This window comes from Neopsephotus bourkii, unplaced genomic scaffold (assembly GCF_033783945.1).
Source record: "Neopsephotus bourkii isolate Nb327-2 ecotype Australia unplaced genomic scaffold, CSIRO-AGI_Nbou_v1 NB_259, whole genome shotgun sequence".
Lineage (NCBI taxonomy): Eukaryota > Metazoa > Chordata > Aves > Psittaciformes > Psittacidae > Neopsephotus > Neopsephotus bourkii.
The window spans coordinates 1,821,172-1,846,019 of NW_026900768.1; positions in this window are offsets into that span (position 1 = coordinate 1,821,172).

The window sequence follows — 24,848 nt, forward strand, 5'->3', positions numbered from 1 at the left end:
ACTGGCCTCTTCCTAGAGATCTTAATGCAGACAGATTTTTGTATTTTGGCAAAAATGTCAGGGTGAATATTATTTACCTAGCTTTTACATGAAAAAAAAGATGTGCCATGTGTACATATGTACTTTGACTTGGAAACTGGGGCTCTCTAGTATTAAACAAAGATCAGAATCCAAATCTGATGACTTCTAGTCTGATTTCTTCCCAGCAAATCCCCGTCTTCCCTCCATCACTGCTACTACTAACCTGTCTCCTTCCTCCTGGCTAAGAAGACCAGCATTTATTGGCTCCAAACAGAAGGAGCATTCAGTTGTCCCACCCTGTTCTGTAACAAATGTCATTTCTGGGGTCTCCATACAAAATACTGCAGTCACTCTAACACGAAGGAATGGGTCAGCCAAGAAAGTTTATAAGCAATGCTACTCTCCCAACAATGTTAACTTCCAGTCCTGCATGGAATCCATGGTTTGGTTAACTACGTCAACTCATACAAGATGTTTTTGTCTTGAACACTTTCTTTCCTCTCCCAAATATGGAAGGTGGAACAGAAGAGGCTAAGAGAACCCAGAAAGATGATGGCAATAACCAGCCAGTGGGGTTTCTGCCAGCACAAAACCCCTGTGAGCAGAGCTGCCAGAGGCACTGAGAACTCTGAAGGACTGGAGACTGCCAACTCACATTTCTTTTCAAGGTTAATGGAAAAGAAACAGTTTTATCTAAAATTCCAAAGTCCAGCTTCTTCCTGGTACAGTAATTTTGCGGGAACTTTTCATGAGTTTCCTCCTTCAACAAGGGTGTGGCATGAACAGAGGCACAGTGGGCTTCTTTGATATTTTCATTCAAAAGATGTTCTCTTTCTCATTGGTAATAATAAAACTCCACAATGATATTAGGTCTTTTTCAGCTTATGTCAACAGAGACCCCTTTATACAACAGAGTTATCCGTGTGTGTGTGTGTAGCCAACATATTCTTCTGACGAAGTGCAGGGTCAATTTACAAACTGCTTTTAGCCCGTACTTGCCTGTTTAACAAGTACCACTTGTCTGTAAACTGGTGTTAGTTTAGAAAACTCAGACAAAAACTTCTAATTTCCTCCAAACATAGAATTTCCTCCATCAGAATCCAACAGGCCAGATGCCTGCATAGATAAATCCTGTGAGAGACATGTTTAATAACCAACTTTTAGGATTTGAGGTAGAAATGGCTTCCCCTGTGAAAGTCGTCCATATGCCTAGCTTTTCCTATATGAAGTCAAACACACGATTCTCTTTTTTTTTAGTGGACAGTTATGCCAATGAGCTTTACAGAATGTGACCTTTATTCTAGAACTTGCAGTTAGACCTCTTTTTCTAATTAATGTATCTTAAAGGTCTTGCCTCGGTGGATTCTCTGTTTCTCACAGCCTGAACTCAAGATGATTTTTAAATAAACCATGACAAACTTTAGCAAGAAAAATCTCTTACCCATTTCATAAGATTGCAAGCAATGTGTCACATGCTATTTCACTGTCATTTTTTTTTTTAGACTGTCATCTGGCTTCCCATGTTAGGGAACATGTTTGGGCAAATGCATGCACACACGCTAATATGCAACTCAAAGAGCAGGATTGCATAAGAATGAATTGCATTTACTCAAAAAGTCAGAGGAAAGATCTCATAGAGGTTTCCTGAATATTTCCCTTGGTAAATACGTGGAACATTTACATAAATGCTTTAGGGGGTTGGGTTTTGGTTTTTAATAGGAAAATACTGGCCTTCACTCACAGGTGAAGTGTTCACCAAAAACTAAAGAATATAAAACCTTTACAATTATTATAGATATTCAAAACAAATGAGACAGGAACTTCTGCCAACATCTTCCAGGCTTGACACTGAAAGTGAGTTCTCTATACCATTCATGTGTTGATTGCACACATGTGCATCTAAAGAGAAAGTGGCTTGTAATCAGAGATGCTGAGCTGTCACTGTTAGATTTCTTATTATGGTCTTATTTGTGGAGGAAATGTTTAATATTTGATTAGAATTCCAAATTTTATTTAGTATATTTTCTTTGTGAATAGAGGCCTTCTTCTCATCCAGCACTGCCATACACAGGCATTTGAAAGCGCCTCAGCCCTTTAGATAGCTCCAACAACAGAAACACAGCTAGTGAAACGAGCAACAAAGATTAGCAGTGCTGTGTCCCCATTGGCTTTTGCAGAGGCTCCTCCAGTCAGCGATCAGTTATTATAACAGAAGAACAAAGTGCCGAAGCTGCCTGCAGCTCCATTCAGCCGCCGGTTGCCCAGGCAGGCAGGCCAGCAGCCAGAAGCCAGCAGGCAAGATTTAACAGCCACGCTTCAAAATGCTGGTAACAGCTATCAATGGATCCATAACTCTCAGCTCTCCAGATATGGGGTCATCTTTCAATACTACCCCACTGTCATATACAACATTTGTCTTGTCCTGCATTCAACTAATTGTGTCAATCTATGGGGTGACTCTATAATACACATATACAATAGCACAATGAAAGCAATAAACTCCTACCCAGTCTCTTTATTTATTTAAGTGCTATTACAAAGTTTCCTGCAGCAAAGAGAAGCTGGGAGGCTACAACCTATTCCAGCCATGCAGCAGCTATCCCAATGAAAGAAAGAAAGAATGTGGTGACTTAAAGAAGTTACATGTTTATGTGATTTTTTTTTCTATCCTGACAACACTACCAAATGGTATGGAGGGGGTGGGGAACACACGTCACTAATATTTCAAAATGTGTAATACAAAAAGAAGCAGAAATCCTAATAAACAAAACTTCTGATTCCCAAGTAATTATTTTTTTCATTCTGATTTTTTTTTTCCCTAAGGGAATATTCACAATTTATATTTATTATGAGTAAAATGCAAATACAAGACATATAGCTCAAAGCTTTCTCAGTTTAATTATTTTGTGGCTCTGGTTTTTGAAGTCATAATATTGTTATGTATCTTTAACATAAATAACTTCCATAGTAGCAAAATGACTCCTTCTTAGTTCAAAATTCTGTTCAGAGGATTACCATAAAGTACTAGATATTGCTGTTCTCAGCATCACTGCGTTAATTGCGCAAATGGCCACATTTGGCTAATGTTCATAAGCCTCATCATCAATCAGGGTTCATTTCTTGCTTTGCTATCATCCCAACACACCCCCAGTTCTCGTTTTTACAAGTACTCCCACCTCTTGAGTCCAGCCATAAATAGACATTTAAGGGTCTCCTGCAGTGAATGCATTTCCTCCACTATCTGAATCAACCAGGAACTTTTTGGGCTCTTTGCTGGAATCAGGGTGGCCCCCCAATCTCTGCAAATTTATGCAGGTCATTAAGAACTATCTGCTGACTATAAAATTCTTGCAGATACTACCATGCCTTATTCTCATGTGTTTATTACAGTGTCTGACGGTTCTGCTAGCAGTGATGGAGCCCTTTCTGCTCGGGCTCTGTCCCAAGGCAGACATAGATAACTGTCCTGAGATCATTGAACAGTCTGTATTTTACATTCTGTTCCAAATAATGTCCACCCTCCAAACAGTCCAGCCATATCTGGTTTCCACTGAAAGACTGAGTACAAGCTGAAAGGTGAGATGGGGAAAAGTCTTCTCATACAGGCAGATATGAGCCAGCAAGGTAAAGGTATGTAGCAGGAAGCTTGATACACCACAAAACACATAATATAGTCCAGGATGGAAGGTTGTCGAATCAGCACACATTTGACTGATGTCATGAAAGATACCTTTTGAGGAGTTGTTAAAAAAAACAAATAATAAAATAACCATGACTAGAAAAAGTCCTTTCAGTCTGATGAAAAGGAAAGTTCCTCTAATTATTTTCTGGAGAAGTAATGAAAAAACCCCAAAGGCTGGAATGGGCAAAAATTATAAATGCACATCCACAATAATGCATCACCGCAACAATCAACAGTACTGAGGGAAGAAGAATGTTAAGACATGCCCTCCTCCATACCCTGTAGATAACAACAAGTGGAAAGGGATTGCTCCATACTAGCCATTCCTAATCCACCTTAGCCATCAGGTGTGGTTCCCCACACCTCTCTTGAAGACTGCAGCTCCAAATACCTGGAGTAGAAAGACCTATAGACAATTGTGCCCATGCTGGAGTACCTTCTCCATGAGCATTGGGCAGGCTTCTGACAAAAAAAGGAGGGACCCTCAGAGGAAGATGCTGGCCATCTCAGCAGAGTAGGCTCTGAGTGGGTGTTTGTGGGCATGTGTTATTTACTAAACTGACCTCTGCTTCCTTTGCTGAGGTGCTGTGAAAGTTTTCAAACCTAATTCTATTTCAAGAAAATAGCAGGGTCCTAAATGCTCTTGTCTGTAAAGGTTTGACTGTTGGAGATCTAATCACAGTGTGAACCTTTCCGCAGTGCTTCATAACCTGACTGAATAACGAAAGAGAATGTATGTGAACATCATGAACAGACCAGTTCTGTCCTCTATTCTCCTACAGTTCTTAGTCTGTGAAAGTTGGAACAAGCTTCCTGTGAGAAGTTCACAGGACACAAATAATGACGAGATGAGAGCTACAGTGGTTGAATACACAAGAAATAAGTCAGAGGATATTTATGTAAAGAGAGACAAAAGGCACTTAAAAACTTTAATATGATCAAACTTTTATATGGAGGCCTGAGAGTATTTGCAATGAAACGTTTCTAAAGCAAAGACAAATGTTTTAAAGTAAATCCTCCAAACTCTCTTCCTCTTTGGGCAGATCTGCTCAAAGTGGCCAATGCTGGATTTTTAGGTTTTTAACACTGATGGCGATCAAAACTCCCAAAATGGTCTCAATGGTGTATTGGCCTGGTTCCCTATGGAAACTCCTATCCTCAATAATGATTACATCCATGACTCTAATCTCCAGTATGATATAAACTAAGAGGACGATTTCACACAAGGATTGTCATTTGTGAAATCTTTCTTCTAATGAATATTTATAATATTAAACAACCATAAAGTTGTTATATCACTAGCCCAGTAACAGGGTTAAAAAACTAAAAAATATAAGTATTGAGTGGATATTTTAGCTCATATCCCTAACTGAGGCAAAATTTGCCTGAGAGGAAAGGAGTGAGGATTTCAGGATGTATCCCATTTTCTTGCATGTCAGTACTTACTCCAATTCTCAGCACAGGGAAGAGGTGGAAGGTGTGCTAGATGTGAGCATGGCAGTGATGGAGACAGCATGTTTGTTACAGAACGTAATTTAAAGTACATAATAACTGCAGATGTCTCACATGGGGCCAGACCATACATGAATTACATGTGCACAGACAGAAGTTCTAATCGTGATAGCTACAAAGAGCAGGCTCTGAGTCACCAGGAAGTGAGCTGGTTTCTGTAGATGACTCCTTTCAGAAAGTAAATGCATCTCCTAAAAGACAATCTTCAGGAAACAACTTTGTAGGTAGGTAGGTAGGTAGGTAGGTAGGTAGATAGATAGATAGATAGATAGATAGATAGATAGATAGATACACACACACAGCAACTCTCTGCATAAATGCAGTTGTTTGAAACAGGCAGGATTTTCAGCAATGCTGAAAATACACACACTGTACACATGAGCCTATTTGTATATCTACACAGTCACTATCTATTCTGTATACACAAACATCCGCCTACCCAGAAAATAATTGTGGATAATTCAATGTTCAGATTCGATAATGGATGCTCAAATAAATATGAGAATTCCAAGCAAATTTGTGCAAATGAAAAAAGATTTCCTCTGACATAATGGCATGGTGCAAGGCTGTCTGTAATGAGCTGTAATTTGTCTGGAAGAGCATTTTAAAGGGGTTGATCCATCCATTGGAAGACCAGCAACTGCTCTGAGACTAGAAGCAATGAGCCAGCCTGCCTCGTCTCAGAGGAAATTACACCACAAGCAGGCCAAATTTCTGACAACTTCCATAAATTATTTCAGATTTTCATATTTCAAATTTCATCTGCATTCATCATGTGAGTTTGACTGGGGAAAAATGTCTAGGAGGAGCTCTGCTAGCATTCAGTGCAGCAGTCCCAGGAGCCTGCCCTGGGACTAGATAATTGAATTTAGTTTTGATTAGATTATTCTTGCTGCAGTCTACTGCCAATCTGAAGTATTGTGCCTTCTCTTCTACTTAACCTTCCTGCCCCATGCCTGCTCCAGCCTGCATGCAGCTCTCTGTATTGCAGAATATATTTGAACAATCAAACTTAGGAGTTATTATTTTGCTTTCCATTGTCCATCCTTATAAAAGCACACATCTTTCACTGGGTTCCCTCTTCCCTGAAATCAGATTACTTCTTTTTTTTAAGTTTGTAATATTGTTTACCATTTTCAGTGGAAAGTGCCCTGTAATTTAGGTGGAAAATCTAAAATCATTACTACATCTCTAGATGATGCAACATACCATAAATAAGGATCATTTCTAAAACAGCTATAATCATCACCGGGCAACACACATGAGAATAAGAACAGGTAAATAATGAATTCATCCCTCTATTTAACTAAAAATCTATTGTTAGACAAAGTTATTAATCAAATCTTTAGCTAGTGGTCAGTAAAAAAACAAACAACCCTCCTCCCCACTCCCCCCCCAACTAGTCTTTCTCCACAGTCTTTCTCTGAAAGCAATCCATTAGAAATGCAGAATATGATCTTTTAGGAAAAAAAGATCAACTCCATAAAATCCCCCACCCCTATGAAAGAAATGTGGCAGAACAACAACAAAATGCCTTCATTTGAAATCCATCTAAATGGATATAATGCTATTACCAGCAATAACAATATGCAATAAATACTTCTTAATGCATACGCATTATTTTTCCCCACTTACAAAATGTGACTGAATTTATACATGTTTCAGGAACAAAATATGTGTAACTCTCCAAGTTGTAGTCTGGATTATTAGAAACTCGGATAAGGTAAACAAAGCTAATGCTCTTCTTTAAGTAATATCTATCACTTCCCTGTTATTGAGTTATTTCTTTTAACAGTATAGCGGTTTTTGATGCTATGTGTCTGAACTGAAGACTTTAGATTCTTTATTGTTCTCCATTTTGATGAAAAAAATTGAATTGGTGGCTGTTATATTGAGTTTTGTTCCGTAAATATACTGAAATCATATTTTTGTTAGAAACTATCAATAAATCCAGTATAAGAAAAGTAATAAGATACAAATACGAGCAGGACCTTTGCAAAGGAAATTTACAAAGAGAGTGTGCCTATAAAATATATTAGGGAATGTGCTTTCTCCCTTGTGTTTGAAGAAAATACAGAAGGAGCTACAGGGAGCTGTGCTATTTTTAATACAGATACAACACGTGAAATCAGATGACTAACTGCTGGGGGATGATGCTCAAGAAAATGATCAAGCATGAACTGATAATTTGTAGGTTGTCTTAAAACCCTCTCACTTATCTGATTGAAAGTTTGTTTCTCATTCACACAGTTAAACAACACAAGGCATCTTGCTTCAAAAAATGACTATATGTGTATACATGCAGCTGTACACACCCTCAACATGTATGTATGGAGTGATATATATAAATAGATGTGTGCACATACATGCAGTTATTTTGTGTGCACATATACCCATAAATGCACAGATGGGTCTGTATTTTTTGTGTGATTTCTGTTAATCTGAGGAAGGAATCACCAACAACAAGATCTGGGTGAAATAACTGATGATGAGAGGAAGGGAAAAATTAAACACAGCAAATGAAGCATGGAATCTCCCGTGAGGTGCAGTTAAAGGTAGAAAAGAAAATAGTTGTGTACTTTCTGCATATGAGTTCCACCTCACAGACCTAATATGCTGCATTTTCATAGTAGTAGCTCTGCAAGAAATAAGGATTTGGGTATGCAAGAAAGGGCCTACAGACTGTAGTGTACAGCTGCAATAGGTACAAGAAACCTAGAAACGCTCCCCAAAAATGTATGCATTTCTTGCTATTTACTGAGCAATCTCCAGGGTGGTAGAGGGGTGGAATTCTTCTGACATCATCAGGTTTTGTCTAGATTTTATTAAAAAACAATTTACATTCAGCAATGGGAGCTGTCTTAAAGACCTATTGTCTTCCCTTGTTTCAAGCAGCATCAATGGCTCATTCCTGCTCTTACTGAACTTAACAACCTCGGGCTCCAGCATTGTATGGCTGGTTCAGGGCTGTGAAGAATGTGCGAGGCGGCTTTCAGAGATCTGCACCTGATGTGGAGACCACATGAGGCAGCATCAGGACTCACTTATTTCAGACACCCCATGATAAGGTCTTCGTGCAACTGTTGCCGTGTTACTGTTATTTATGTTTTTCTTACACACACTGTACACATGAGCCTTATGCCATAGACAGTGTTCCTTGCTTTGCAGGGGATGAAAAAGTCTCTGTTTTCCTTGAAACAAATATTCAGAAGTAATGCTAACTTCATCTTTTTAAACATGTGACAAATAGTCTATCTGAAGCATAATTTGTACTTCATTTGAAATGATGATGAGAATATATATTCTGATTTAGAACTGCACCAAATTAAACCATTTCTGTAATGCAAAACAATATTATAGTAAGTATATTTAACTAAGAAGAGTAGTCACGACTACGTTCAGTTAATTATAATATATACATATTAAAATTAACAGACTGCTTATGGTTTACAAGATGTGTACAATTTCAATCACTATTAATTATTACAAGCTTGATTCATGCCCAGCTGCTGATAAGGGACATTCTCGCCTCCCCTCTCTGCTACCCCTCTCTTCCCTTCCCCCTCTGCCCTTTTTTCCCAGCGTCCAGATCCAGGTCAGCCTCCAGCTGCTTTGCATTTTTCATGTGATAACAGAAATAGGACCGTAAAGGTCGCCTTTCCAAAGCAGAAGCTCTGATTTTGCCTATTTTTGTTTGTTTGTTTTTTGGAATACTTTTATCATCTTGACTCAAGTTTCCTGCAATTTCTTACCTAATGGTAAATAAAAAGAAAAAAAATGAGGAAAGAAAAAGATGTATAACACTTACAGACAAATTGCAGGTAGAGCTGATTACAACCTGGCTTTGACTTACTGGGCCATGAAGAGCAGTGACCTAAGAAATGATTTAAAGCCATTTGCCAGCTCCCAGTACCAAGTGACCTTAGAAAGAGAGATGGGCTGTGCCAGGGCAGGGCTTTCCCTGGCGGCTCCCAAACATAAACGCACCAGAAAGAGCCAGGCACCCAGAGAGAGCAAAGGCAAAGTAGAAGAGCTTAGTATAGGTGTTTTTAACAGCTTTTTTGGGAATTGCTTGTAATTGTAACAGGCATTTTTACCGGAAGGAACCAAATCTATTTCAGCACAGACCTACACCATAACAACTATATTTCTGAAAAGTCTAGGTAGAAAAGTGTGACCAAAAGTACACTTTCCAAAGATACAGGAAAACAGCTCACACAAGCTTTTAACTACTGTTATTGTTGAAACAGAATCTGGAGGCCTTGTCCCTTATGTTATGCGATGAATAACTAATTTAATCAATGGAATATGGATGTTTGGGTTTTTTTTAATCCTGTATTTAAATAAACCCAGGACTCCAAGAATGGCACATATGACACTTGGGTAACAGAGATGACTTTCTGTGGTAAAATCAGATTCCAGAAGGAGGAAGCATTGCCTGCAATTTCAAAAATTAGGGTCACCTTTTAAACCTAGAGGGAGTTTTTTCAAAATATGGAGGAAAAGATGGGGGGATTCTATTTGGAGATCATTTGCTGTTTAAGCACTGCTTTTCAGAGAGAGTTACCAACATTCCCACATCAGACCATGCACTGCCAATCACTCAGCTGCTCTCTACGTAACAGACAATGTTGCTTGAGAAGGGCAAAGGATTTCTGAGGAACTAGACATGGATAAATGTTTCTTTTCCTCCAGGACTGAATACAGACAATATGCAAAAAGGGTAGAAACCAGCTTTTTTTTGGCCCAACTTAGGCTTTCCCCACACTGGGCTGATTTGTCTCAGAGTTTAGAAAATGACCCCCAACCAGCTAGTGCCTGAGGCATGGGGCACCAGAGGGTGACCAGCTGATGCCCAGGACATGGCTTTGCTGTCCCCTGGAGCTCTGTAACTGCTTTAGCTTTCCTGGTGCCAGAGCAGCTTGGAGATGAGTGAGCCGTAAACCACTTCCTAAATTTCCTGTTCTTTCTCCTCCCAGCAGGTCTTGTTCCAACAGTTAGCTCAGCTTTAACCATTTTGAAGCTTGTGAGTCATCCCTAATTTGTAAGTGACTATATAGTTAGCATTACAGTGCTTCATTGCTCTGTGCAGCTGACGCCCCTCTTTCTCTAAAAGGGTCCCAAATCACAGTGAAATCAAAGTAACGTCAAAATCTGTACCTGCCTCTTAGAAGCATTTCTGTTGCATGCAATTTTGAAACAGTTAAATCTGGACTGAACCCAACTTTTTCACATTTCTAGAACCAAACTCAATCTTATGGAAAGTTTTGAATTGTTTAGTTGCCTTTAAAAAAAATAAAAAAAATAAAGGAGGTTTCTGGGTTTTCTCAGTGGCTGGAAGCAAAACAGACCTAACACCGTGGGAAGGCTCATGTCTCAGGATCTGTTACCTTACTGGAAATTGAGATAAGGGCATCTCGCAAAAGAAAAAAAAAGAAAAGAAAAAATCTTTACTAATTAGATTTCCAGTTAAATTTTGCACACTGAAGAGCATCTGATTTTCCAGACATAAATCCAGACTTTGAAGATCTGGATCTCCCTTCCTCTCCATAATGTCAGCACACGCTTCTGGATGAAAACATTTAGTACCACTCTAAGGTAGTGGTCTTCCTCCTTGGTCTCCTTAGCATAAACACTGAAATAGTAGTGGGGCAGCTGTGTCCTCTTCCCAGCACAGCATATTAACTCTTCCAACACACAGGATCCTAAATTGCCTCTCAGTGCCTGAGCCCCAGCCATATGGCATATCCCCAATACTAATGGCGTTTATTGAACCTGGCAGGTTCGACTACAAAGGCTTCAAAGTATTTCCACAGGCCAGTGGCTGACAGCAAAGGCAATACGTGTATAGATGACAGCTGCACACCTGGATTCAGGAACAGGGGTGCAGGCTCCAGTTATGTCTCAGTGGCATGCAAAGGCAGTTCAGCCTAGGCATAGTCAGGAGAAACCGTTCTGCCACCAGCCAGAAAGACTTTTCTTCATGTTAAGTTATATCACTGTGTGCTGTTCTCTTATTTCAGACCTTGGGCATCCACTTTTCTAAGCCCTTGCCTAAAAGAATATGCACAAAGGCTCCAAAGCCTCATCTGGGGGGGGTCTCTGTATAATCTGGAGGACTGATAAAATTAAACATTTGCTACTGCCTGAAATTGCAATGCTTCTGCAAAACCCACAGATGAACTGTTCTCAGCAGTTCTAAGTATATTGTATAGTTTGGATACACATGAATGATGTGCAGGAGAGAAATGATGCTCCTGGTGGGTGGGGGCTGAGGGAGGTTGGCAGGAGCAACATTACTCTATGTATTTCACCTGTAAGTGGCTGTTCAATGCTGTTGGGCCAATATCAGCCAGCCAATACCTGACACAGGACTAGGCTAGATGTGGCTTCGGGCACTGTGTTATGCCTGTAGCACTAGCCTGCTTGTTACATAAATTGCTCTGTGTGGTGCAGAATGGGTCTTGTGCTTTCTAGTTCAAGGGACTTCCTCCATGTACGGCCAGCTTTCATTCATCTCCCATAGAAAATGAAGACATTTTGCTGTGGAAAAGAAAGTATGAAATGAACCAGTGAAGTTGTTAGCAAACTGCTTTTCCTCAGAAGGAAGAGCCCGTGGTAGAGGTGTTGGAACAAAGTGATCTTTTAGGTCCCTTCCAACCTAAACCATTCTGATTCTGTAAATCTGGGTGTCACAATCAGTGGTGGCCCTTACTGCCCAGGAAGATATTACGCTTAAGGGTTGAATGTGACCAGCAGATCAAGGGAGGTGATCCTGCCCCTCTGCTCTCGTGAGACCTCACTTGGAGTACTGTGTGCAGCTCTGGTGTCCTTAACATAAAAAGGACATGGAAATGCTGGAACAAGTCCAGAGGAGGGCCATGAGGATGATCAGGGGACTGGAGCACCTCCCGTATGAAGATTGGCTGAGAAAGTTGGGTCTGTTCAGCCTGGAGAAGAGAAGGCTGCGTGGAGACCTCATAGCAGCCTTCCAGTATCTGAAGGGGGCCTATAAGGATGCTGGGGAGGGACTCTTCATTAGGAACTGTAGTGACAGGACAAGGGGTAACAGGTTAAAATTTAAACAGCGGAAGTTTAGATTGGATATAAGGAGGAAATTCTTTCCTGTTAGAGTGGTGAGGCACTGGAATAGGTTGCCCAGGGAAGTTGTGAATGCTCCATCCCTGGCAGTGCTCAAGGCCAGGTTGGACAGAGCCTTGGGTAACATGGTTTAGTGTGAGGTGTCCTTGCCCATGTCAGGGGTGTTGGAACTAGATGACCTTAAGGTTCTTTCCAACCCTAACTATTCTATGGTTCTATGATTCTAAATCATTTTGTCAAGGCCACCTTTTTTCAACGAATCCCTCTAGAACACTCTTACCTTTCAGTGCATATTTAAGTCCTGGTAGCTGATGTGTACCTCTGACAGCTACAGTGCTGCCTGCCTGGGGGAAGTTGTTTTGTTTCTCTGCCCAGGCTGGCTTGCCATGCATCTGGGGGGCTATGGCCACATCTCACAATATGCTTGATGACTATTAGTTAAATTAACTCTCTGATGCAGGACACCGATATTTAAATGCTCTATCATCAGGCCACCAAGTACAAAAAAACGTTGGACTCATTTGACATAGATAATAAAGGCGATAATGCCACATAATCTAGGCAGTTCTCTCTCTTTGTTTTAACACACAGTAGCAGAACCAGGGCTGACTCAAGCCTTCCCAGTAAGCACAAGCAAAATTCAATTTTTCAGTCTCAGCAGAGCAGCTCCTTGGCACCAGCTGTCTTGGATGACTCAGAGCACCAAGGCTGAGTGTATTCCCATGGCCTCACTCTCCTCACATCCCTCCCTGCTCTCCATGTGCCTTTGCTCCTACCCTGCTCCCGTTCCTGAACATCAGGACCTACACAGATCTTGTGGCAGGGGCACAGCAGTGTGTGGGGGATAAGAAACAAGGCCACCTCCCAGCCCCATCTCTACTGTCCTCACCTGCCTGAGTAGCCTGATTTGTGCAGAACTCCCCTCTGCCCAGAAGCATGGGCTACCCTATGCTTATGTGTGGGCCAGCCAGAGCCACACAGTCAGTCTCCTCACCCAGGAGTGTTTTTGCATGCCCCCTTAGACCTCTTCCCTGAGCTGGCTTCTTTCTCACTTGTAAGCTTTACAGGACACTGCAGGTCCCAGATAACTTTCTGTTTTATATACACGATGGTATTTCTCATCAGTAATCATCCAGATTAACAGCAAGCAGGGCCATCTTCTACCACTCTGATGTCCTAGAGTTAGTTCCCTGATCCTTAGGACAGTGAAGTACGTGCCACATTTTGGGGCATGTGGCTCTTCTTGCTGTTGGGGTAATGGAGAGGTAAGGGGTACCTTAGCTTCAGACAGGAGCTGGGGGAAGGTCCCTTGTGCAGGTGGCATCAGGAGGGCAGGAAAAACATGCTTCAGTGAGACACTGTAATTACTCAGTCTAGGCTGCACCATTTCCTGTAAGAACCTGTTTCTTCCAGCACAGACTGTTTGTTTTGTTCCCAAGCAGCTTAGATAAATGAGGGTTATTTTAAGCCTGCAACAGTGTTTCCAGATTTGATTCAGTGAAATTTATTAAAAAATATGAAAGGTTAAATGGTTGTTTCCTCTCCTGAGATCAAAATACTGCACACACAAATAAATGCTCCACATTCATTCTTCCTCCCTGTGTGTTTTCTGAGGACCACAAGAAACATCCAGTGAATGTCGCCGGATGTCAGTCTCTGTTGGAAGGGCCAACAGAGATACAATATTAGTTTTCCTTCTTGTTCCTTTCCCTTTTTTCCTTTTCCTCTCATGTCTGCAATCAGAGGCTGAGCTGAAAGGGATGGGCGGGTTGTCCCACTCTGCTGCATATGTGCTCCCTGGGGTACTGTGGGCATTTCTGGGGTACTCTGAGCAGGGGAGCAGAGGTTCAGGGGACTTACGGTCTCCTTAGCTCCCTTCTTGCCTCCCAGGAAATCTTTGTTTGCACCAGCTGAATTTTTTCCTTCCAGTTTGGGAATGTAGGTCTCATTAATGAGATTAATGGGAGTTGACTGTATGTACAAAGAGGACAATAGGTCCCTAAGACGAACCATGCCTCCTTTGGGGAATGTCAGTACAAATGGGGAAGACATGTAGATTTGTTGTGGTCTTTTTAGATGCCAGGATACTACCAGAACAACAGCATAGCGTGGAGGCTGCCGGCAACCCTTGTAATGGGGTTGAGCTGCACAACAGCTCAACACAATGGCCAGAGAGCTGCACAAATGTCTGAGGGTAAAGGTTGGTGTCCCTGTGATTACCTGGTTAATAACATATTTGCAGGTATGAAAGTTGATCTGTGAATGTCAGAATATTAGTAAACAGAAGGTAAAAACAGTGTGGGGACACTTTCAATGGGCAGCTTGAGCAGGCAGGTGAGATTCAAGCCTCCTATTCCGTTTGTGGGTTTCTTTTTCTGTCCAGGGGAAGAAGTGGCTTAGTGAGACACAGCTGGTAGCTTTTCCTCAAGGACCCTCATAACCAACAGGGCAGAATCCTGCTGTCATTTGGGAAAACAAAACCCCAACAGACAAACCTCCCTCTGTCTTCATGGGTCCCAAATTTTCTCCCAGGAATTTCAGTCTCCTCTTCCCTCCAGCCTGCCTGGTTGCCATATCACTTCTGAGCAGTTTGGAACACCCCTCTCCTTCAAAGTGGCTGCCCAGTATCTCAATAAAAAATACCTTGCATTAATCCAACAGAAAACTGATCATTTTGTTTGGCTTTTACGGCACCAAATACACCTGTTCTAGCCAGAATATTAACAAAGGCCTGCCTTTGGTTAGCTATATGCTTCAAGAAATGTCATTTTCTACTAAAGATGAAGTGAAATTTTGTCATTTCAGGCCTTTACTGAGCTGTATTTATTAGAAAATGAAGTCTACATTTGAATGAGAACCTATTACTTCTATTAGTTCCTTCTGAGCCATCTCAAGTAAATATTATATAGATTATTAAAAGAGATGAAAAGACTGGGCAGATCGGCTTCTTGATCAAGGTTACTCTGTACTCATTATGCAGCAGCACATCTGGAATGGTCCAGTAGTACCCTGAGAATTCCTAATACATTAATAAGACTTACACCTCCTGTAATTGCATTTGGCTGATTAACTTTCACCCAGCTGGTCTTAGCTGCATAAAAAGGTATTTTATAAGCTTGTTATACAGAAGTAAATTCTGAACATCTTTGGCATGTATCTTGCCAACTTTCATTCTGACCTGAATAACTCACTTTCTGGCAGCTTTTAGCACAGAGGAAACTAAAATATCCATCACGAACATTAGCCCCCTTGAGCCTGAAACTTCCAGATGTATAGTAATGACCATATGCCACAAAGAACTATTATGTATCATTTTGTTATTAGTCATTTTAATAACCAACCATAGCTGTCTCTTCTTACTCATAATGGAAGCTCAGCACTTACTAGCTTATAAAAAATAGCAATGTTTGATTTTTTGCTTTCTAAAGGCTGTAGTTTGAGTGTAGATGCTTTTGTTTCTGCAGCTGAATGCTTTCCAGATCGCAGCAGAGTCTGTTTGCTTTTTGAGGAGAGAGGAAAGAATCCACACGTTCCTCACCAGCTTATAATGCAAAACTCCCCTTTGTTTAACGGCAAACAGGGCGGTTGGAGATCAATTCTTCTTCTCCTACCATTAGGTGTCACTGCAGTAAATGGAAATTACAGACAAATGGTTTGAAAAGAGGATCCATTGCCAAAGATTATTCTGTGAGAAAAGAAATAAATATATTTATAAAGTAAATGATGTTGTATTCTAGATCTTTGCTTTATTACAAGCTTCATTTTCTAAACAAAACCCCAGTTACTTTTTTTTAAGCTTCCCAGGGGCTTGAATCATTTGAAAACGCAACTGCTCTGAACACTTGCAGAACCTAATTAAAGGTTTCATTGTAAAGGCATAAGCAACGTAGATTCAAAATGTGCCAATAGCATTACTTTCTTGTTAATTTAGTTATTTTATCAAAACTGGAAACACTGAAAAATACAAAGAGCTCATCTGGAGATATGGTCCCTACTCATGGGAGAAAGATCAGATAGAGCAGTCAAAGTATTTCAGAATAGTCCAGTGATCCAACTTAACCTGTAACAAATAATTTATTTTTACTTCTACACAGAGATCTACAGTTTATGCTATTAAAATTACCAAATAAACTGTAGTGGATAGCTGGCTAATTTTTTTTGTAACATTTGCAAATTATTGTCAGCAGAATCACCTTAGTAATTCTTTTTATGTTTCCAAAGCCATATTTCACACTGATTATATCTACTGGAGCTGTTAAGAGCAGATATTTTTGCTTTTAACATCTTTCTGTGCTACTCAGAATTCCCTCTTTACTGATTCTACCCGCCCAGACTTTTTGGACACCAAATCCCTCCAAAAGCCGTATTTTGCTCCTTTCCCCTGCTGCCTTTTGAAGTAAAACCCAGCATCCATTGACTCTATCAATAATGTTCAATAATGACTTTTAATCTGCAAGCAAGGATCAGGACCACCTGATATCAGGTAAAGCTTCTGGATTCCTGAAGGACACTGAATCTGGTACCTAATGCTGTTTTGTGCCCCAAGTACTAGCAGCAAGTTGTCAAGTAAATACAACTGTTGTAGTTCTGAAAAGCCAAAATGAGAAGTTTTCTAATAATTTCGTTTTAGTTTAATTAGGTTTTCCATTTGCAATAAAGTGGAATATGTTGAGTTTACGCTATTGTAGATATTTTAGCAACTTAACTAGTTACTCGTGAAAATAATATTTCAGTAAACAACAGTTTCCCATCACCCACCCACCCTCTATGCCAAAAAATCAACCTGCAAATCATCTAGAATGTTGCTGAATACTGAAGGGCCAACTTCTGCTGTCTCTGCTGGGTTCAGCTCCTGCTCCGGTGGGACCACACCAACTTCCTCCATTGAACTGTCCAGACTTGTTTTAATCACTAAACTGTATATGTAGAGTTTTAATTTGTTTGATTGCTCAAGAATTTTATATGGTAAAGGCAGATCATGTATATGCATTAAATCATGGCTTTACTTTTGAACCTATGGGATGAAAGAGATAACTGTGGTTCATTCTCTCTATGCTCCTGCCGCTGGAACAGGATTGACCTTGATACCCTGATTGATCCACGTGATCTAAATCAGTGCCTGGAAGGTTTCACAAGACCTGAAATGTTTTTTTCTTCTTGCAAAGAGTCTCTACAACAGCTTAATGTTAAAAACAAACAAACAAAAAGTAAATTTGTAAAAAAGGATATTAAGTATTGCTGTAGCATGGGAACATGTTTTCATTTTACATGCATATAAATGCATATGAATATGTATATATACACATATATATTATATTTTATATGTAATATAAACTACACATACATTATACATATATAAAAATGTTTGCATATGCATGCATTTTGCACCTAAAATAAAATTTATTTTCACATTAAATAATTTAGCTATTCTCTTATTGCAATGGCTTACATTTTGGTAGATGAAGACAAACTGCTTAGACCTTGAAAAACACATGGGCTACTCAGATAGATGGCATCTGGGAGGACTCTGAACTCCCTCAACATTCTATAGGGAAAAACAGAGCCAGGTGCATTTCTTCCTAAATCAAATTAGCTGGAAGATGCCACATCCAATTGTAGTAAATTGATGTGAGAGTTTGTGATGTCTATAGCAGATCTTACAACAAAGGTCAATGTGCAGAGACGTAGACAACAGGCTGGTATACAGCAACTTGTAGTGGAGCTGCTCTAACAAAAGCAAGGAAGATGTAAAACGTAATCAATTTTTTACTATAGGAAAAATACAATACAAAACCAGTCTTAATGATATATTTTAGTTAACTAAACCAAACCTTATCATTAAAAATGTTAATGTAAAATGGCATTTGACTGAGGCATTTCAAGACATATAATTGGAAGATAATATTTACTTTAAAAAATAACAGTGGATTTAATGAAATCAAACTACAGAACAAAATAAACCTGGATTATATGGACAGGGAAGCTTGGAAAACAAAACAAATGTGGTTATTTAATACATAAACTTATGGAAAAAAATACTACGTATGTCAAATTTACCTGTCATTGTTACAATTTTTAAACATCCCCCTTGACATAAGCAAGTTTATATCATGTTTTATGACACTTAATTATCCCTAGTTTTATTTAATTAACTTCACAGGACATCTAAAGCAATTCCAATGTTTTCTTAAATAAACAATGAGAAAGTAGCAGTTAAATGGAGAGTGCATATACATCCCATTCAGAAAACTACAGTTGCAGGAATGATGAGGTAATAAAGTCAAACACTTCAGTTTTGCATAAAACTGCCTGTGCAACTGTAAATGAAATCTTAAGGCTACATATAACAGGTTTTTTTATTACTTAATCATGCAGGGTTTTCTCCACAGGATTCTTGCCTTACTCATCAAGCAAAATAAATACTTATTACAAATTTGCTATGTTTTATGTTTTAATCCCCCAGCATTATTTACCATACAATGTTCACAATCTGAACTGAAGGCATTTGTTCCTTTGTGGGTGCTTTTATATAGCTTTCATCCCAGCATCTCGGTACGTTGAAAAATATCCATGAATTTGACTTTGCCACATCTGAAAAAAAACCCCAACCAGATTTTTTCCCCATTTTACAGATAGAAACTGGTCATTATTCCCATTTTACAGATAGAAAGTGGGGACCAGGAGGATTGAGGTCAAAATTGCTAAACCTGCATGCCCAGACTGAGTTTTCCTTGAGGATTATTTAGCAATTTAAATGCACACTGTTCAAATCCAGTCCACTTCCATTGTTTCTGTGACTTGTCCACAAATTTCACACCGCTCTTTGGGCTCTCCAGCATGCCAAAACCAGGACAAGGCATACCACAGTTTGGATGTGCAGCTTTGGAACCAACCTTTGTACTAGAAGGACAACAGGGAGGGCTGGAGTATGGGCAGGAGCTCCCTACAGGCTTTGCTCATTTCATCACTGAAGGGTGGAGCATGATTAGATGAGATGCTCCAAGGAAATATCTAGCTCTTACCCGCTGGCATCAGTAACTCTGTGAATCCACTGTTTCTTGAAAACACCAAGATGGGTAAAAAAAAATCAAATAAAGCCACAAACACTGAGTACTATGAAAAATTTGAAGATGATTTTTGAACAACCCTTAAAGGAACCCTTTGTATGAGCTCCTTGGCTAGAATAATGGAGAAACTGGCAGCAGTGGTCAGAGCAGCCCAGCTCTTTGAGACCATGGGTACACATCACTTAACTACACCAGTATTTATCCAAGCTGAGGTTTTTCAGTAATTCTGGATTCAGGCTGTGGGAGGCTGGGGTTTCAAACATATTTTTAATGTGCATTTGAATAGTTTAGCTATGTTCGTGTTTTAAATAATGCTGCCACAGCAAAGATGACAGAACTGCACTTTGCATTTCAAAATACCCTTCAGGATACTGGATGGTTTAAAGGACTGGGAACAGGGTCCATGTCCGTTTACCCCTTCCCTACCAATTTTGATTCAGGCAGAGCAGCAGTGGACAAAAAGTCACTCTGGATGTCACCCTAGTGGTGTGAAGTTCTTTGGGGACTTCATCCTCGCTGCTCATGGCCACACATTCCTACCATACCCTGTTTTCTCCTATGCTTACAGCCATTATATTCAGAGGAGCAACACAGAGGCCAGAAGGTGAATAAGCCTGAGAGTTAGATTACCTCTCAGCCACAGAGAGTAATTCTCCTAGACAAGAGGGAGTGCACTAATGCACCAATAACACTGCAAGTTATCCCTGCTCCTAGTTATTGTCCTGCAGGTAGATACTCCCTTTTTTTACTGTTTACTGAAGGAGACGTCATCTGCCAACTTGAAGACGGCAGTGACAGCTCAGTATGTGTTACTGCAAAGGAGATGATGAGAAGCCTGCATCTGTCAAGAAATTAAAATGTAAAAAAACCCCAATTTTATGTGATGGACAGAGCATTAGGATGTGGTCAAGGCCCAGGCAGGTGGAGGGATTCACAGGTGTAATGGGACCTACCCTGCAGGCAGCTTCTGCAAGCCTGTGGTGCAGTCCTACTGCTTGTCCACAAAACTAGAGCCTGTCCTGAAAAACTGGGAACCATGCCTGACCTGGGTGCTCTGAAAAATCAAATTTGCTTGTAAGAGAGCCAGAGGACTCTGCACCAGCTGGGGAGATGCTCCTGCCTGACACCAACCACAGTGCATCCTATGGTGTGCAGCCTGAATAAAGGTGCAAGAGTTACTCACAACTACCAGTTTGCAGTGGAGTAATCAGGAGACATCAGCGGCCAGTGCCATCATCACTAGATTCACATTTACACAGGTCAAGTAGAAAATAACTCTAAATGCTACAAGGTCATAAATTTTTAGACCATCCAATATATTTTTATTTCAGTAGAATTTCTACAGCAAACTTTCTTTGACACAAGTGGCCTGTGCAGAAAGCATAGGTCAAAGGTACCTATGGAGACGTAAACCTCGTAGTACTGCACAGAGATAGGACCCTGGATTGCATTGCAGTATCTTCCTGGCACAGGAAGAATATCCATACACTGGGCTGATTCTTCGTGGGGTTAAGACAGTTTTAGAAACAGATTATGGCAGCTGTGGAAGACAAACTTATTGCCTTACACCAGATGTTTTGCCCTGACAGCTCATGCACATACTAATAATGCTGTCCTTATGAATGCTGAGGAGGAGGGATGGTCTGGAACAGCATGCTGGAATTTCTTCCTCCTGTCAGCACAGACTCAGTGTTATTTGTAATTTAGTGTTCTGGTATCTTTGTCTATACAAATTAGACCCTGTGGAAGGGTAATTTTTTGCATGGCTTCCTAAGGAAATGAAGTTCGTTGCAGTCATGTTGCTTGTGTGCCTGTCTGGATCCTTCTTTTTCCTTTCTGTAATAACTTCTAAGGCCCTGATCATAACCAAATTCGATCAGTAACAGGCTCAAAAGTAATTATGTTTCTACACATTACATGAAAGCAGGCAATAGAGAAGCCCAAATCATGGCCCCAGCTGATACAAAGGCCTTAGCTTGAATTCGTGTCAGAGAGCCCATGTCAACAGAAAGATCTTGCCAATGCCAAACCAACATCAGAAAAATCTGTCAGATACCATGCCTTCTTAGACAGCAGCCTGTTAGCCCTGAGATAGAGTCCAAGCAAAGCGGACACCATTAACTCCAGAGCTCCTGCTGCACCGCTTGCTCCATGGAACCTTCCTACTTGTCAAGAGAGAGGAAAATTGCACCTACAGTTTTACCCAATCTAGTGGCTTTCTGACCCAAACCACAAAGTCCAACCCCTGTCCTAGCTGTAGCTCATCCCAATACTGACTGTGTATTCCCCTTCCCCTTATGCCACTTCTTGCATTCACAGGACCCAGTGCTGAGTCAACTTGATGCACTATGTTGATAGAAAAATAATCTAGTAAAGAAAGCAAAGTGCTTTTTGCATAGTGAGTTGAATTGACTCAGGAAGGAGTTGCTGAGCATGAGGTAGGCATTGGAAGGAAAGGAAGGAGCTCATGGAAGGGCAAGGGGCAGGAGGGAGAGGTGAGCTGGGAGGAGATGGAACAGGATCTTGTTGTCAGACCAAGCAAGTTGTTAGGTAGGTGCAGCTGAAGAGTACCGACAGTTGTAATTGTGTGTGCTACGCTAATTACAGAAAGACACCTGTGAATGAGATTGGTCCACACTGACTACTCTGCATATATTAGATTGTGCACAGAAATTAACAGGTTGGTTTTTAATAGTATGGAGATCCAAGCCACAACGGGACAATAAGAGACACTGTGATGACATCTTCTTGGAGGTGACTTTCTCTGAAGTAGTGACATTCAGGTAGCACAAGACGACATGATTTCTCTGATGGCTTTCTGGGACTTCTTTGACTAAAACCAAATTAGTCTCTCTATATTTAACTGTTATACCAATTCAAGTATATCCTATGATGGTTAATCCATGCTCAGGGAGAACACAGCTATATAAAAGACCTTTTGGAGGGCTTACATACAGTGCAGGAGTCAATAAAAATATGCTGATCCTTACGCTGATACATCTAATATCCTAAAGTCTTTCCTTACACAAATTTGTGTTTACTGCCCTTTTACTGCCACTGAATATGCATGAATATCCCAGAAATGTTTATGCTAGGACAAGCAGTTATTGCTGAACCCTTGGAACTACACTCCTACTAAATGAAATAAAATCAGTCTTTCAAAGAGATTTCAGGTTAATGGTAAATATTTTCTGGGATCATTTTCCAATAAAGCAAACTGCTGTGATTAAAGAAATACTTTTTGATCAAAATACATACCCACAAATTCTCCATGCCTTTATATATTTTCTAATGAGAAATATCAGTTTTTAGAAACCAAAACCTGTTCACTTTGCAGCTTTTATTAAAAATCTTTGGAGAAAAACAACAAAGACTTGTCCATGTACAGAAAGGTCATTTTTCTACCCAGAAATTCTATTTAAACAAAAAATTGTGATTATTTCTATCTTTTAATTTCAAGAACACATGAATAGATTTCATCTTAGTGCCACATATGGATACTCAGCTTCTATTTTTGGACCCTAAACTCAAAGGCTGTTCAGTGGAAGTACAAACCAAATCCCTGCTTGTCTCAACTCAAACCCCACTGGCTAACTCAAATCCAAGCAGGATAAGGGTTGCCAAGTGATTCCGCCAGGGTTTGACACAGGTAATTTGGTGGAGGTTGATGTGTGACCCAACACCCTGCCAAACCTCCCAAACTCAGCATGAAAAGAAGAAAAGAAGAGAGAAATAATAATAATAAGACCTTAGTAACTGTTATAATTTCTTTCTGTTGTGGTCAGAACAAGAAGTCAAACAAAAACTTTCATACATCTGTTACAATTCTAAGTGAGTGCTGCTTATTGAGGTTGAATTTTGCTTTCTTTTTCTCAGGATTTAGACAAATCCATTCCAGCAGAGGATTAAAGATCTGTTCCTACTGAGTTCAATGGCAAAACAGATGCTGGACCTGAATCATCACAGGACCCAAGCCCCATTTACAGGTTATTAAAGGAGTTGTGAATTTTCCAGCATACAGATTTCCTGCAGGAACTTTTCCTTCTTGCTTTTGTTTGGGGTTTTTTTTGTGAATTTTTGTGTTATTTTTTTTTTAATTCTGATCTATTCCTTTCTCTCTTGAAAATTCAGATGCATTTAGTGAAGCACTGTGCTGAAACGAGCATATTTATTGACGATGAAACGAGATCAGTACACTTCCAAGCAATTTAAAAATAACTCCCTTCGATTAGTTTCAATGCAAGGATGATAGCACAGAGGATTATTTTTCTGTTGTAGTAAATTATTTATGTGAAAGTTGTTTTCCTTTTAACAAGTAAATCTTTCTAGACACAATTGCATTAGGTCTCTTGAATTTCATAATAGGGTTATCAATGAATGCACACAGAGTTCCAAGGAAAGCCTCAAGCTCAGCTAAGCTCACATAGTGTAGAAAATCATCTGCCATATTTCCATGGACACGAGTGCTCTTCCACATCCCTTCCCCAGTGGAGGAGAGAAGACCAGAGGCTGCTACTGCAGGTGCTCTTTTCTGTTTATCACTTGCTGTTTGTGGGAAATAATGTTGAATTCAATAGTGCTAACGTGCTACAGCTCTTGCAGTGGGAACTGTAAACTAGCCTCTGTTGCAAACTGCACCATACTGGGAGCCCTTTGCCAGGAGGCTGTCTCCATATAGAATCATAGAATCATAGAATAGTTAGGGTTAGAAAGGACCTTAAGATCATCAAGTTCCAACCCCCCTGTCATGGGCAGGGACACCTCACTCTAAACCGTATCACCCAAGGCCTTGTCCAACCTGGCCTTGAACACTGTGTCACACCTGGAGACTCTGCCAGGACATGACAGGAGGGGGACACAAGTACAAATAGAGGAGTGGTCAAGCAGCAGGCAGAGCTGCATCTCCTGGGTCCCACACCAAACCCCTGTCTACAGGCATCAGCCCTCAGTCTGCACCAGATACCATTATACATGTCCCTGTTTCAGCACTATCGTTTTTTTTCCATACAGCAGCAATTTTAGTATTTCTATTTTATTGCCTTCCTTCTGTCATTCCTTTCATTTTGCTATGGACAAATTGATCATACGGTGGTAACAGCCTCCCACTAGATTTTGGGTTCAGTCCTCTGAAGGCTGTTACATAACAGAATGTGAGATTGGAAGCAGCAGGATCCTCTGCAGACCAACTTTCCAGATGATGCAAGGTCAGGCACGGTTTATTTTCATATCTGCCCCTGACATTTTGACAGGCATGCAAGCTCTCTATGCAGTGCTAGAGATTCACAAAGACCTGTCCCGTTTATATGGCACTTGTATAATGCCTGTTTCTTGCTACATACAATAAAAGCAAACAGATGACACAGTAAGCAGAAGACTTGCCTAAAGCTGAATGCAGGTGGCCCGTTAAGGGTAGGAAGACTGAAGCCCAGACTGGCCACTGAGAAGAATGGGGAAATGTGTTTTGG